This window comes from Camelina sativa, chromosome 9 (assembly GCF_030686135.1).
Source record: "Camelina sativa cultivar CO46 ecotype springtype chromosome 9, ASM3068613v1".
NCBI classification, from domain to species: Eukaryota; Viridiplantae; Streptophyta; class Magnoliopsida; order Brassicales; family Brassicaceae; genus Camelina; species Camelina sativa.
The window spans coordinates 22,496,259-22,511,663 of NC_141888.1; the positions used below are offsets into that span (position 1 = coordinate 22,496,259).

General features: G+C 43.3%; 1 non-coding gene across 1 annotated transcript; it reads left to right on the plus strand.

Annotated features, from left to right (window-relative positions):
• Window positions 1-10,137: 10,137 nt before the first annotated feature.
• LOC147938534 (small nucleolar RNA R71) lies at window positions 10,138-10,243 on the plus strand. Its single transcript, XR_015567642.1, has one exon. It is a non-coding gene; the product is annotated as a small nucleolar RNA R71 (small nucleolar RNA).
• Window positions 10,244-15,405: the final 5,162 nt, after the last annotated feature.

Genomic DNA, 15,405 nt, shown 5'->3' on the forward strand with positions numbered 1-15,405 from the left:
CATCAAGCTCCACCTTACTAAAGACTTCACTATGAAGTTTGACATCAATAATTCAACACATCAACCTACTTTTGAAGGGGAGCACTTTGTGGTAGAGAAAAAAACTAGTTGTGAAGCTTTTGAGGATGAAGAGGACCCTATGATTATAAGTTCAGCCCAAGCCAAGACAGTTGAAAAGCTCAAGGGTTCAGTTCAAGAGTTGACTGATCTAGTGAAGGATCTTCAAGTGCAACTCAATAAGAGGTTTTTGAAGAAGGCAAGACCAAGGCTCAAGATTAAAAAGAAACAAGGTTCATGTGTTAATGAGGTAGTGATCAAGAAGGAGCACCAAAGTGATCAAGAGGTGCCATGGAGGATTTCATCACCTCGTTGGTATCTAAACCAAGCCTTAAAAGGCATCTAAGTCAAGCTTAGTGACTTTAAACAAGCTCACTAGGGAGGAAGTCCCTAAGATATCATTGTACATATGCTTAATTTTCCTTGTAGTTTTGATTTCTTTTCTTTTATGTTTGTGTTGGGCAGGCTATTTAATGAGAGTGTATATGGTTTTGGAGAGATTTGGACTTGTAGAAGTGGACTCGCAAGCCCACTCGACCGGCCCACAAGAAGTACTCGATCGAGTTGTATGAAAACCAAAGTCCACTCGGTTCCCATTTCTCTTGCAAGATCGAGTGGAGGGAGAAAGGAGTTCAAATTTCAAATTTTGGTCAAGCACTCGACCACGTGCGGTCGAGTGGTGGGGTCGAGTGGCAGCAAAAAGTGAGTCAAAGATTCCCAATTCAAATGTGAATGGTATGGACGCTCCACCCTTGTCTCTTTGTGATCTAGAGTTAAATCAATAACCCAAAGCACACTCAACCACGATCTAGTGGTGTCGTCGTAGCACTTCAGGGTCGAATCCACAGAGACCAAACGATACACTATGAAATTATATAGACCGAGTATAGCTAAAGCAAAGAGGAAGTTTGTTTTGCAAGTAACAGAATTAAAACAGAAAATAAATAAGAGTTTGTAAATTTGAGAAAGTATTGGGCGCAGGGAATCAATCAAGGGTTATGATCACGAAATTGGTTGATGGATTAGGATAGCTTTAGGAACCGCTCTTGAACTCAAATCTCAAATATAAAACTAACCTACTGTCGCAGCATTAGTTTTCTATGCAAGGAATTGAATGAATCCTAAACCGTCGTTTGAATCTAAACAATCCTAGCAAGCAATAAGTTCAAGTTTGATTTGTTCACAAGGTGCCCCAACTTCAACTGTTGGTTGGCTGAGGATCACCTTGCTCACCTATGTTCTTTCAAGTAATTCAACAACACTTTTGATGCCTAGATGAATTAAACTTAAGATCATAAACTAGGTAGCTAATCTAGTTTAAGCAATAAGAACAACAATAGATGAAGAACACAAGAGATCTATCCCAAATCTAACAACCTAAATCAATAAATCATAAAACCCCCTTTTGAAACCCGAAACCCAACAGAGAGACTACTCAGACATCGAACAGAAACAATCACAAATCAAATATGAAGAAAACATGTTTGAATTGCAAAAAGAGATAATAGGGTTCAGAATTCTTCTCCAAAAGGTTAGAAAGGATTAGAGATCTTCTCCCAGGCTTACAAGTGCTCAAAAACGGCGTAGAGTAAAAGTTATCTTTCTAGGGGTTGAGCCCCGTGGTTAAATAGTAAAATAAATCCCTAAAAAGTCGGTTTAAACCAGAAAAAGAAAGATTGCGTCGAGGACGGGGACTGGTCGATCCCAAAAGGATTAGTCGATCCGGAATGAATTTTTGCTCTTACTTCATCTGCCTTCTAGCTCGATCAGACGTCAACCAATTAAGCTCTAGATGCATATTTCCATCCCCAAAACGCTCAGATTCCTTCCAAAGTCACCTAGAACCTGTAAAGACTCACACAAGACTAAAAATACTCTAAAAGCACATTTGGACCTAAGAAAAGACTCAAAACAATCCGAAAAACTATAGTTAAAACCCTATAAAATGCAGACACATCAATTCCCCCGGACTTGAATCTTTGCTTGTCCTCAAGCAAGAACATACAGAAACTTAAGAACAGAGAAAAGGTTTGAAAGTGGAAACTCACATTAGTCTTCGGAACCTCTTCTCTACACTCTTCATAACATCAAATCGAGAACTACTTTCTGTACTCTGCCCATGATTAGAATCAACACTCCCTACTCTGATCTCCACATCCTTAGAGAACCTTCAGTCTCCCCATCGTTGTCTCTCTACATCAGATTAGTAAAAATGTGCGGTCTTACCATGGGAGTATCGATCATTGAACTGTTGACTCCTTCAACCTTTTATCGCCCAAGACCTCCTCTCATGCTCCCTTTCCTCTCTCTTTTCTCACTTCCAAAGGATTGATTTCTCCCTAATTTTCTAGGGTATCATTTTATTTTATTTTTATCAATCCTTTGCTCTTTTCTTGTGGACAGGTTTCCATGAGTTCTGAAAGATGCACGGGTTTACGCACACCCCTCGGTTCACTTCTTTTATTACCTATATCCTTTTCTTCTTTCTTCTTCTCTCTTTTTTTTTACTGAGTACTGAAGGGAAGAGAGAGGGGAAGCATACTTTGTGAGGAGATGCACGTCTTGTAAGGCTTGAAGGGAGGAGTCTTGTCCGATGTATACCAAGCCCCAAGGTAAGAAATTAAATCCGGTTAAGTCCTGTTAAAGCTAGAGACAACTTATGGTTAAACTTAGTGTTCTCCTTGGCGAGTGTCTTTTGGGGCGTGTTGAGACTGCTCATGTTCATTCCAAGCTTCATTCCAAATCAGAGGTACAAAAGTAATCATAAGAGTGTTAGTTCAAAGCAAAAGATTCCTAGAAATGATCATAGTTTCCCAATTTTTTCGTTTTTTTTTTTTTTATTTATTTTTTTTTTTTAAAAACACGACAAACTGACTCAAATAAAAGGAAAATCAAAAGAAGCAACCAAAGAAAACGTCATTAGTAACTAGGAGACATCCCTCCCCCGGACTTACTTCATACCGTCCCGGTGTGAAAGTATAGCTGAGGAAAAGGAACCTCCGACAATAAAAATCAAAAGATAAAAATAAAATTAAAAAAAATCCTAGAAAAGAAAACAGAGTAACCTAGGAAGAGGTAGCTACTGGTCAGAACTACTGAGATGGTGAGGACGTCGCGGAATGGTCAGACCCAAGAGGCTCAGTAGCTGCATCCTCCTCGTCGTCAGTATAGACGTGAGCGGCTGGAGGTGGTGCGAGACTCTGGAGCCATGTAGCCAATCGAGTGAGTACCATATTGTTCTTCTGCTGAGTGTCGTAGACCCATCTCTCAAACTCGGTGCGAGCTGGCTCCTTAGGTGGTGCAGCAAGAAACTGGTTCACATCGAAAGGAGGAAACGGTGGAAGGGGCTGAGATGGCGGTGAAGAGGTAGATGCCCCGGCGGGTTGTGGGCGACTACGGGATCGGAGAGCTGCAGGCTCTCGCTCCTCTCCCAAAAGAACATCGTCAATATCCATAAGGATGTCAACAGGAGGATCAAAATCGATATTCTGAACCTTGCGGAGGGAAGTGACGAAAGGCATAGGGATCAGCATATAACGAAGCTGACCGGTCTTGGTCTGGAAGCGATAGCAGAAGTTATGTCTCACCAAAATCTCACTAGTAAACATGTACTTGAGGTCAAGCAACTTCCGCTGTGACACCTTAGCGTGCGGTGGTAAAACAACACCGCAATACTCAATGATAGGGGTCACCAAACTGCCGATGAGAACTCTCTTGTTCTTAGCATGAGCCATGCTCCTCCGAACCTGCTCAAACTCCTTAGATAGCAGGAAACCAAAGTTGACATCATGAGTCTGCTGGTACAAAGGGGAATCCGGAGCGTGAAGGAACCTGCAAAGACCATGGAAAAACATCCACAACTCAGGTAGCTGCAATGTGCTAGTCTCAGCCCTAGCATAAATTGTGTTACTCAGGAACTTCGCCGTGATTCGGAGGACGGGGTTGCGGATGCGAGACTGTCTTGCGCTTCGAGAAGCATATTGCCCAGCAGCAACAAGCTTCCAAATTTTTGTCCTACTGTCGAGCCTCTCCATCGTGCATAATGTGTTTCTGGGGAAACCAAAGATGTCACATAGATCAAACATGTAGATGACATAGTGTTTCCTGAGGAGGAAGAAGCTGATCGAACACTGCTCGGCCATCATATCAGAACCACCCGGCGAATCGACTTGCACAGTGGCGAGGAACTCTCGTGCGAGCCGATCATGCAAGTCCCATGCTTGCTCAGCGAAAGTACCAAATCCCAAATTTTTCACCAACTCATCAAAATCCGACAGCATACCCATCTTCTCAAAGAGCTCCCGATCGACAAAACGAGTCGGCTCCATCTTGCATTGTCCAAGTAGCTTACAACCCTTAGTATCCTCATCACTCCAAACTCTCGTTGGCGGTTCTTCGGAAGGAGTGGCAGTCTCCTTACCGCTACGGCTTCGTTTAGGCATTGTCTTGGAATCGCCGAAATCGAATATAAATTTGGAGAGGAAGCACTTACCTTGTTTGAATGATTGATACAAAAATTGGGTTGGGTAAAGGATGAAAAATCAAGTTGAAGAAACCCAAAATTCGAATCAATCAAGAGAGGATTTGAGAGGAGAGGGAAATCGAGCTTATGGACGGCGAGGAAGGAAGGAAGAAGAAAAGAAATTAGGTTTTATGGGGTGTGAACACGAATCCGGTTTAACCCGGTTCAATTTAAGTTCATAAACCCGAAAACCAATTTTCTTCCTTCCCCCTCTTTTTTTTTTTCTTTGGTTTTTTACGTCCCTCGATTTTACTTACCTGGAACGAGGATCAGTCAATCCAGAATTAGATCAGCTGATCCAGACCACCACGGAACTTTCCTTGAAAAGGGTTTCGCATCTTCTGCGTTTAGAACCTGTTCCTGAAATCAAACTCACTACCAAACGTGATTCTCGAGTAACTCTGTAAAGAATACAAAAATAGCAAATCTCCTAAGAAAAGAAAAACAAAACCAAAGAGAAAAAGGTAAGCTAATGCAAACCCTTTGGGTTGCCTCCCATTAGCCCTTGTTTATAGTCTCGAGCCTGACTTTTCTTGCTGCTTAAGCAGCTTGTGGTTCCTCCAGAGGGAGGGAAGTCTCAATTGGGTCATACTCCGCTAGGTACGGTTTAAGACGCTGGCCATTGACAGTGAATTCTTTGCCCTCTTGGTCCCAAAGTACAACAGCACCATAAGGCATGACTTCCTTGATTCGAAAAGGTCCGGACCAACGGGAACGCAGCTTCCCAGGAAATATCTTCAGCCTTGAATTGAAAAGAAGGACCAAATCGTTCGCAGCAAAATCCCTGGGGATAATCTTCTTGTCGTGTAAGGCTTTGGTCCTCTCTTTGTATATCTTGGTGTTCTCATAAGCATCCATGCAAATCTCATCAAGCTCATTCAGCTGAATAAGGCGTTTTTCTGCTGCGGACTTGAGGTTGAAGTTCATCTGCTTGGTCGCCCATAAGGAATGATACTCAAACTCAACAGGCAAGTGACATGATTTCCCATAAACCAGCCGAAAAGGGGTGGTACTGATGGGTGTTTTGTAAGCAGTCCGATATGCCCATAATGCCTCATTGAGTTTTAAGGACCAATCCTTTCTGGTTGAGTTGACTGTCTTCTCCAAGATGCTCTTGATTTCTCGATTAGAGATCTCGACCTGCCCACTGGTCTGTGGATGGTAAGGGGTAGCGACCTTGTGTGTCACGCCATGTTTTCGCAAAAGGTTTGCAAAAAGCTTGTTGATAAAGTGAGTGCCCCCATCGCTTATTACCACCCTAGGAACACCAAACCGTGGAAAAATTATGTGCTTGAACATCTTGAGGACCACCTTCGAATCATTAGTAGGACTTGCGACAGCTTCAACCCATTTGGAAACGTAATCCACTGCAACAAGTATGTAGAGATTGCCATAAGAGGGTGGAAAAGGCCCCATGAAGTCGATTCCCCAACAGTCAAACACCTCAATTTCCAAGATAAAGTTTTGTGGCATCTCGTTCCGTTTGCTGATGTTCCCACGTCGTTGGCAAGAGTCGCATCGGGAGACAAAGTCGTGTGCATCTCGGAATAAAGTAGGCCACCAGAGGCCTGCTTGGAGCACTTTTGTCGCGGTTTTGAAAGTAGCGAAGTGTCCCGCGTAGTTAGAACCGTGGCAATGAAAAAGAATTCCTTGTACTTCTGATTCTGGAACACACCTCCTGTAGAGGCCGTCAGCACAATGCTTGTAAAGAAAAGGCTCATCCCAAAAGTAGCGTTGCACATCTCTGAGGAACTTCTTCTTAGCATATCCAGTGAAGTTCGAAGGTTTTTCTGCTGCACACAAATAGTTTGCGATATCGGCATACCATGGCGAATCGTTAACTGTTTGTTGAAGTACTTTAACATCTTCTTTCTCCTTGTAGCAGTCGATGAAGGCTGCAACCACATACACATTCTCCTCGGGGAGTCGGTCATCTATGGGGATCTCTTCATCGATTCTTAGCCTAGAAAGGTGGTCCGCAACCCCATTCTCAATCCCCTTCTTGTCCCTTATCTCAAGATCGAACTCCTGCAGTAGTAGTATCCATCGCAGCAATCGTGGTTTAGCATCCTTCTTAGTTAACAAGTAACGCAGTGCGGCGTGATCTGTGTGCACAATAACCTTGGATCCAACCAGATAGGATCTGAATTTTTCAAAGGCAAAGACTATGGCGAGTAATTCCTTTTCTGTTGTGGCGTACTTGGTCTGTGTTCCATCGAGTGTCCTGCTAGCGTAGTAAACAACATGCAACTTACCATCTTTGCGTTGTCCCAGAACCGCTCCCACAGCAAAATCACTTGCATCGCACATAACTTCGAATGGTAGATCCCAATCGGGTGGTTGTACTATTGGAGCCGAGATCAGTGCTTGTTTGATTGTTAGGAAAGCCTCCAAACAATCTGCAGTAAACTCAAAAGAGATGTCCTTGCACAGCAGCTGGGTGAGTGGTCTGGCTATATTGGAGAAATCTTTTATGAACCTCTGATAAAACCCCGCATGGCCAAGGAAGCTGCGAATGTCTTTAACGGTTTTTGGAGGTTGTAGACTGGACATGAGCTCTATCTTGGCTTTGTCGACTTCTATCCCTCTCACAGAAATTCGATGGCCAAGAACAATCCCATTGGTGACCATGAAATGGCACTTTTCCCAATTCAGCACAAGGTGTTTATCCACACAGCGTTGAAGCACTTTGCACAAATTGGATAAACAGGAGGAGAAGGATGAGCCATACACCGAAAAATCATCCATAAAGACTTCCATAATTTCCTCAATCAAGTTGGAGAAGATCAACATCATGCAGCGCTGGAAGGTGGCTGGGGCATTGCACAACCCAAAAGGCATTCGTCGGTAAGCGAATGTGCCATAGGGACAAGTGAAAGTGGTCTTCTCCTGATCATCAGGGTGAATCGGAATTTGGAAGAAACCAGAGTAACCATCCAAGAAGCAGTAGTAAGGGTGGTTCGCTAGACGCTCAAGCATTTGGTCAATGAATGGAAGAGGGAAGTGGTCCTTTCTTGTGGCTGCATTGAGCTTGCGGTAGTCGATACACATGCGATGCCCTGTTACTGTCGTGGTGGGGATCAACTCGTTTTTCTCATTTGCAACTACTGTCACCCCTCCTTTCTTCGGCACTACATGGACTGGGCTCACCCAAGTGCTGTCGGAGATTGGGAAAATAACTCCGGCTCCCAACAGTTTGAGGATCTCCTTCTTCACCACTTCCTTGAGGTTAGGATTTAGCCTCCTTTGGTGTTCGATGGAGGACTTAGATGGATCTTCGAGGTGAATCCGATGAGAGCACAACTCTGGTGATATACCTGAAATGTCATCTAAGGAATAGCCCAAAGCCTTCCTATATTTTCTTAACTCGCAGAGCAAGAGTGCGGTTTCAACATTGTTCAGGTTAGAGTTAATGATAACCGGATATGTGGAGTTAGGTCCGAGATACGCGTACCTTAGCCCTTCTGGGAGTGGCTTTAAGTCCAACTTTGGAGCCTTAAGTTCGCTCCAATCCTCCTGATTTGATTTTGTCCCAGGGCAAATTTCGGGATCAGCTGATCTGTCGCCTGGAATGGTCAATCCGTCGCCTTTATCGGATGCTTCCACAGGAGGAGTTGGATCGGTCAGTCCATTTGCCGGATCAGTCAGTCCATGTTGCATATTGATGAATAGGACTTCATGTTTCAGAACTGCTGCAGCATCGAGTGTCCTAGCCAAGCTCTCAGTCTCCTCAGAGAGATATCCCAGCTCTGGTTCCGTCTTGGTGAGTGCTACAGCCAGATGATCACTTGTACACACTTCATCATAGATCTCATCAGCTATTTCGCCTATTGTATCAACCCAGAAGGTTTGACCATCAATCGTAGGTTTCTTAGCTGCTTTCTCCAAATTGAATCTCAAAATCATATCATCCATGTGTAAATCGATCTTCCCCTCCTTGACGTTTATCATCGCACCAGCCGTGGCCAAGAAAGGTCTTCCAAGTAGGATCGGTTCTTGGGATTCCTCGTCAAGCTTCAGAACTATGAAATCGGTAGGAATGTAGCAGTTCCCAATTTGCACTGGTAGGTTCTCCAACACTCCTTCTGGGCGTCGAGTGGAACGATCAGCAAGGACGAGGGTGACTTGGATCGGTTTGAAAGTGTAGAGGCTAAGTCGCGTTGCAACACTGAGTGGCATAAGGCTCACGCTCGCTCCCAGGTCGCAAAGGCATTTGCTGAACTTGAGATCTCCTATCGTGCAAGGCAAGGTAAACGGTCCCGGATCCCCACATTTTTCAGGCATTCCAATTTGGAGCATAGAACTGCACTCTTGTGTGAGGTACATCACTCCTTTCTCCAAACTGAGTTTGTCGGTTAGAATTTCCTTCATATACTTCTTAAGAGCTGGAACCATCCTTACTGCTTCGATGAAAGGGAGTCTAACCTAAAGCTCCCCTACTACTGACTTCAGCTTCTCATATTCTCGCTCCTGAATTTTTGATTTGCGGCAAGTAGGGAAAGATAGTCTGGGTGCGTAGGGTTGCTGCGATCCTCTGGGTTGCTTTTCTTCATGAACTGTTGATCCATGTTTAACAACATCATCAGGAATGTCGTTGAGAGCTTCGTCATGGATGCCTTCCTGATCCTGTGTTTTAGACTGGTCAGTCCAATCGCTGGATCGGTCGTTCCCTGGTTTCTGTTGTGGTTCCGGAAGCTCCTTGCCGCTTCGAAGGGTGACAACATTCACGTATTCTTTTGGATTAGCCTCGTTCTTCCCTGGAAGTGTCCCTGGAGGTGCCTTGACTCTAGCTGCGGATTGTGCCACTTGGTTTTCCAACACTCTCATGTGAGAGTTTAACGATTCGATTCTCCCATTCAGCTCAGAATACATGTTGTCGATCTTGACAGTCACCTCAGTTGCATTTTTCTTCTGGTTCTCCATCAGAGCATGCATCATCTGTTCCAGTTTGCTCTCCTGTGAGACTGTTGCCTGCGGTGCAACCGGTTGATACCCTTGCGCGACGTTGTTGACTTGAGGTTTTTGTTGGAAATTCGATCCTCCAAAACCTGTACCCTTGTTCTGGAAGCTCTGTGCAAAGTTGTTCTGCTGAGGTCGCGGTGGGTAGACCTGATCCTGAGGATTCTCGACGTTATTGCTCCTGTAGGACAGATTAGGATGATTCCTAAAATTCTGGTTAAAACCTCGATTTTGGAAATTCCCTTGTCCTCCCATATAATTTACTTCCTCCGTACCCTCTTGGTATGTCTCAGCTCCAAAATCTGCATATCCTCCAGCTTGTTCAACGCACAAGTTGACACTCTGGTGATCCCTTTTCAGCAAGAGATTCACCTTGGCTGTGAGATCCTTAATAGCATCAGTCTCTACGGAATTCACCCTAACCGTGCGGTCATAGTCTGTGCCGTGGTTGCTGTTGCTGGCTGCAAGATTCTCAATCAGTGCATTGGCTTCATTCGCGGTGTTGGTGGAGAAGTCTCCCTTTCTAGCCGTGTCCAATGTCATCTGGTACTTCTGCTCGATGCCCCCATAGAAGATGTTCATCAGATTCTCTTGAGTGTAACCGTGGTGAGGGCAATCTCGAAGATACTCCTTGAACCTTTCCCATGCTTCACAAAATGACTCCATGCCTCCTTGCGAGAATGTAGTGATCTTGCTTCGCAGCTTGGCTGAGCGTGACTTGGTGTAGAAGTGATTCAAGAAAGCAGCTCTACATTGCGCCCAAGTGGTGAGTGATCCAGCATCCAACAAGTTCAGCCATCTAAGTGCTTTATCCGCCAAAGAGAACTGGAATAGAGTCAGCATTAGATAGTCATAGGGTACACCATTGGACCTCGTCGTACTGGTCAGCCTCTCAAAGGCCTCGATGTGATCTAGAGGACTTTCCGATGGCAAGCCATGGAACACGCGGTTCTGAACCAGATTGATTAGACTATGTTTAATCTCATAGTCTTGCCGTCCAGGGGCGGGAGGTTGAATCGCAGATCGATTCGCAAAAAGCCTATTCTGAGCATCTTCATCCCTCAAGGTGGCTTGCCTCGGAGGTGGGTTCAGCTCGGCTTGCTCTTGCTGGTTCTGCCTCTGCTGTTGTTGGATGATGCCAAGCTGAGGGTTGGGCGGATTAGCCCCTGTGTTCTCTCCGTCAGCCATAGAATTGGTCTGTGATTTTGCTTTCCGGTTCTCGCGTTCGAGCTGTGCTAATTCCTTGTTCCCTAGTATGCGCAGATCAGTTCTCTTGCTGCTCCTTGTATGCATACACCTGAAACCAAGAAATAAAGTTGCAAGAACTCGTTAGTAACTAAAAATAAAGAAACCTTAGGCTAAATGTGAATCTAAAATTTCAAAGGCAACGTTTTTGGTCCCCGGCAACGGCGCCAAATTGATCTAGAGTTAAATCAATAACCCAAAGCACACTCAACCATGATCTAGTGGTGTCGTCGTAGCACTTCAGGATCGAATCCACAGAGACCAAACGATACACTATGAAATTATATAGACCGAGTATAGCTAAAGCAAAGAGGAAGTTTGTTTTGCAAGTAACAGAATTAAAACAGAAAATAAATAAGAGTTTGTAAATTTAAGAGAAAGTATTGGGCGCAGGGAATCAATCAAGGGTTATGATCACGAAATTGGGTGATGGATTAGGATAGCTTTAGGAACCGCTCTTGAACTCAAATCTCAAATATAAAACTAACCTACTGTCGCAGCATTAGTTTTCTATGCAAGGAATTGAATGAATCCTAAACCGTCGTTTGAATCTAAACAATCCTAGCAAGCAATAAGTTCAAGTTTGATTTGTTCACAAGGTGCCCCAACTTCAACTGTTGGTTGGCTGAGGATCACCTTGCTCACCTATGTTCTTTCAAGTAATTCAACAACACTTTTGATGCCTAGACGAATTAAACTTAAGATCATAAACTAGGTAGCTAATCTAGTTTAAGCAATAAGAACAACAATAGATGAAGAACACAAGCGATCTATCCCAAATCTAACAACCTAAATCAATAAATCATAAAACCCCCTTTTGAAACCCGAAACCCAACAGAGAGACTACTCAGACATCGAACAGAAACAATCACAAATCAAATATGAAGAAAACATGTTTGAATTGCAAAAAGAGATAATAGGGTTCAGAATTCTTCTCCAAAAGGTTAGAAAGGATTAGAGATCTTCTCATAGGCTTACAAGTGCTCAAAAACGGCGTAGAGTAAAAGTTATCTTTCTAGGGGTCGAGCCCCATGGTTAAATAGTAAAATAAATCCCTAAAAAGTCGGTTTAAACCAGAAAAGGAAAGATTGCGTCGGGGACGGGGACTGGTCGATCCCAAAAGGATCAGTCGATCCGGAATGAATTTCTGCTCTTACTTCATCTGCCTTCTAGCTCGATCAGACTTCAACCAATTAAGCTCCAGATGCGTATTTCCATCCCCAAAACGCTCAGATTCCTTCCAAAGTCACCTAGAACCTGTAAAGACTCACACAAGACTAAAAAGACTCTAAAAGCACATTTGGACCTAAGAAAAGACTCAAAACAATCCGAAAAACTATAGTTAAAACCCTATAAAATGCAGACACATCACTTTGTCCCTTTAGCCTCTTTATAAGGAGCTAAACTCGATCATATGCTTCTCACACTCTCTTATTTGCTTAAAACAATCAAATTCTTGCTTAAAATCTCTTTCAAGTTCATCTTCTTGCTCAAAGCTTAGTTCTTTTGGTTTTTGGGTCACTAACCTATTAACATTAAGCTTTGAGTCCATTCCTTTCAGTTCTATTTCAAAATGTCTTCAAGGTCTACAAGAGCATCTCAACAAGCTGCTGATCGCTCCTTGGATCGACGTGATGCTCAGCTTGCATCAAGAAAAGAAGTTGGTGGAAGCACTCGACCACCTACTCGAGCAGGATAAAGACCGAGTGCTGGTTCGAGTAGGCGGTCGAGTGGCATAGCGAGTAAGAAACATCAGCCAGTTGAGGAGGATCCTGAGCAAACTGAAAGTGAAGAGGAGATGGAATACACTCTTGAAGAGCATATAAAGAGAAAAAAAGAAAAGAGGAAGAGGCCAGCAGCTGAGGTTCAACAAAAAGAGGTTAAAGAAGAAGAAGAAGAAGAAGAAGCTTTCATGAGGATGAACTTTCAAGGCACTAGATACCCACACAAGGAGACCATGGAGAAGCTGGAGATTGATGAAGATGTAGATTCTCTCTTTGGGAAGTGCAATCTAAGCAAGTTCATGGGATTGTGCATGGAAGGGTATAGGGAAGAGAGCTGTGAGTTCTTAGCCACTGTCAAGCTTCACTTCTTTCCAAAGATGGATAAAGAGTTGGGAGCTGGTTCTCGTGACTTCACCATCAAGGGAAAGAAATATGAGCTTTCACTCAAGAAGATAGCCAACATATTTGGATTTGAAGTTGGTAGAGAAAGGAGTATGGTTATACCAAGAGAAGAGCTCTTTGTTGTTTGGGAAATATTGGAGATAGCAACATCTACTCATCCTCCAAGTCCAAGAGCTCAAAGATAAGGAGCCCAGTCCTAAGGTACTTCCACAAGGCCTTAGCAAACACTTTCTTTTGTAGAAAGGAGACTGGTAATTTGAATGAGGGTGAGCTCAAGATGATTGATGTGGCACTTAATGGCATCATCCTTCAAGCAAGAGATGGAACCATTATCCTTGGGAGCAGTGTGGAGACTGATCTTGCTATGGTCCTCATTGACCAATTGATCTATTATAGAAGTTGGGTGAGCAAGCTGCACAATAGAGGCTCAATGGGAGCTCTAACCATTAGAGGCATCATCACTCCAATGCTACTAGCTGCCAAGGTACCACTTAAAGGAGAGAAGGTCATGCTAAGATGGATTGACACCAACTACCTCACCTCCATTCTCATACTAGCCAAGGAGATGCACCATGGGAAGCACCTCTTCAACTTTGAGCATCCTACACTAGGGAAAGCTCAACTTGTTCTACCCAATAAGGCTCTCACCACCATAAGTGAAAGGCTAAACATTGATTTTTGGCCAGCTACTGAATTTTTGTTTGATGGGACAGCTCAGGCAAGAATAGATCAAGCTGGGTATATGGAAATGGCTGATGGGAAAGAGCAATTTTATTTTGAAGATTATGAGCCAAGCCCAAGAGATAGTAGGGGAGTAAGAGAGATTAGCAAGAGGTTGACACTTCTACAAAAGTGGAGCAAGTGGCATGGGAAGAACTTTGACAAGCTGAAGAAGAAGGTGGGAAGAATGACTAAGTCCATCAAGGGTTTAAAGAAGGAGATTGCTGAACTGAAGAGTGGAAACCCATCACCAAGCCCATCTAGCCCTTTGAAGAGGAGTAGCTCAACTAGAGCACTGTCCAGAGCTGAAAACTCAGTGGTACCAGCTAGAGCTTCAATGCATGAGCCAATTCAGAGGAGGAGAGGTTCAAGTCACCCAGAACAACAATTTCCAAGGCACTCGACCGGATCACTCGAGCACCCACTCGACCGAGTACCTCCGATGCACTCGGCCGAGTACCTGCCCAGACCTCCTTATGGTTTCCCAGCTCCAACAGGCTATCCAGGCTATCCAGGTTACCCTCCCTTCCCACCCCAATACTTCATGGATCCAGCCCTTTTGCAGCAATTCTACCAGCAGCAAGGCCAACAATTTTTCCCTCCTGCACCAACTCGACCAGTCCACTCGACCAAGCACTCGACCGAGTACCAATCGATGACCATCGTCGAGTTGCCTCCTTCTCCACCTCCAAGCCAGCAGCAAGACCCCAACTACACTTATGAGAACATGAATGAGGATGTGGACAGTTTCTTCCACAATCCATGAGGTACCACCATCACCTTACCTTTGTACATACCATTGCATCTCTAGTTTTGTTTTGTTTTTAGTCTTGAATCCTCTTACAAATTTCTCTTACACAGTGGACTGTGTAATTTAAGTTTGGGGAGGATTTGAGATAGTATTTGATGTTGTTTTTTGTTTTCTTATTTCACATTTTAGCATAATCATGTTTATATTTGCATTGCATCTAAGGCATAGAAAAAAAACAAAAAAAAATTGAAAATTTTTGCAAAAATCTTTATAAAAAGAAAGAGTGTTCATGTAGTTTGCATTGCATATTAGGATCTTGTTTAGCATGTTTCATATAGGACTGTTTTATATTTTTGCATTAGGGATCTATGATGAGTTTTGCCTTGTTAGCTTGCTTAGATTCACTAAACTAGGATCAATGCCCAAGTTAATAGTATTTTGATACTATTTGAGTGGTTAGAAGCATAAGATTGAACCAAGCCTTGAATTCCTAAACTGCATTATGGTCTAATTTGAAGCATGTTATGATTTGATGTCATTTCCTATTTATAAGAACCTAATATTGACTTTTAATTATCAATTTGTGCATTGCTTTAAACTCATGGATACGATATACATATTTGGATCATATTTCTCCTTTTTATCACTCTTGATGATCCAAGTAGCTGATTCATCATAAAAATCAGTTTCCCCCACCCTTAACCAACCCTTCTTTCAAGCCATGTTAATTCTTGTGTGAGTGAGGCCTATTTTGGGATTGAGCTTAGTAGAAAGTGTTAGGTTTGAGCTGACAAGAGTAAAGCCTTGTGTAGTTCTAGTTTGCAATTTTCAAACTAGATAGGACTAGGTGGTCAATTGTTGGGTTTGGGACTTGGTTGTTTTGAAAAGAAAAGAAAAAAAAAAGATAAAGAAAAGGTTAGAGTCTTTAGGAGGGGAATGTGTTTAATAAATTTTAGCTCTAGTGAAAGGATGGGAAGTGTGAAATTGTTGAAGATAGTTCTAGTCAAAGAAAAGAAGAGTCTAGC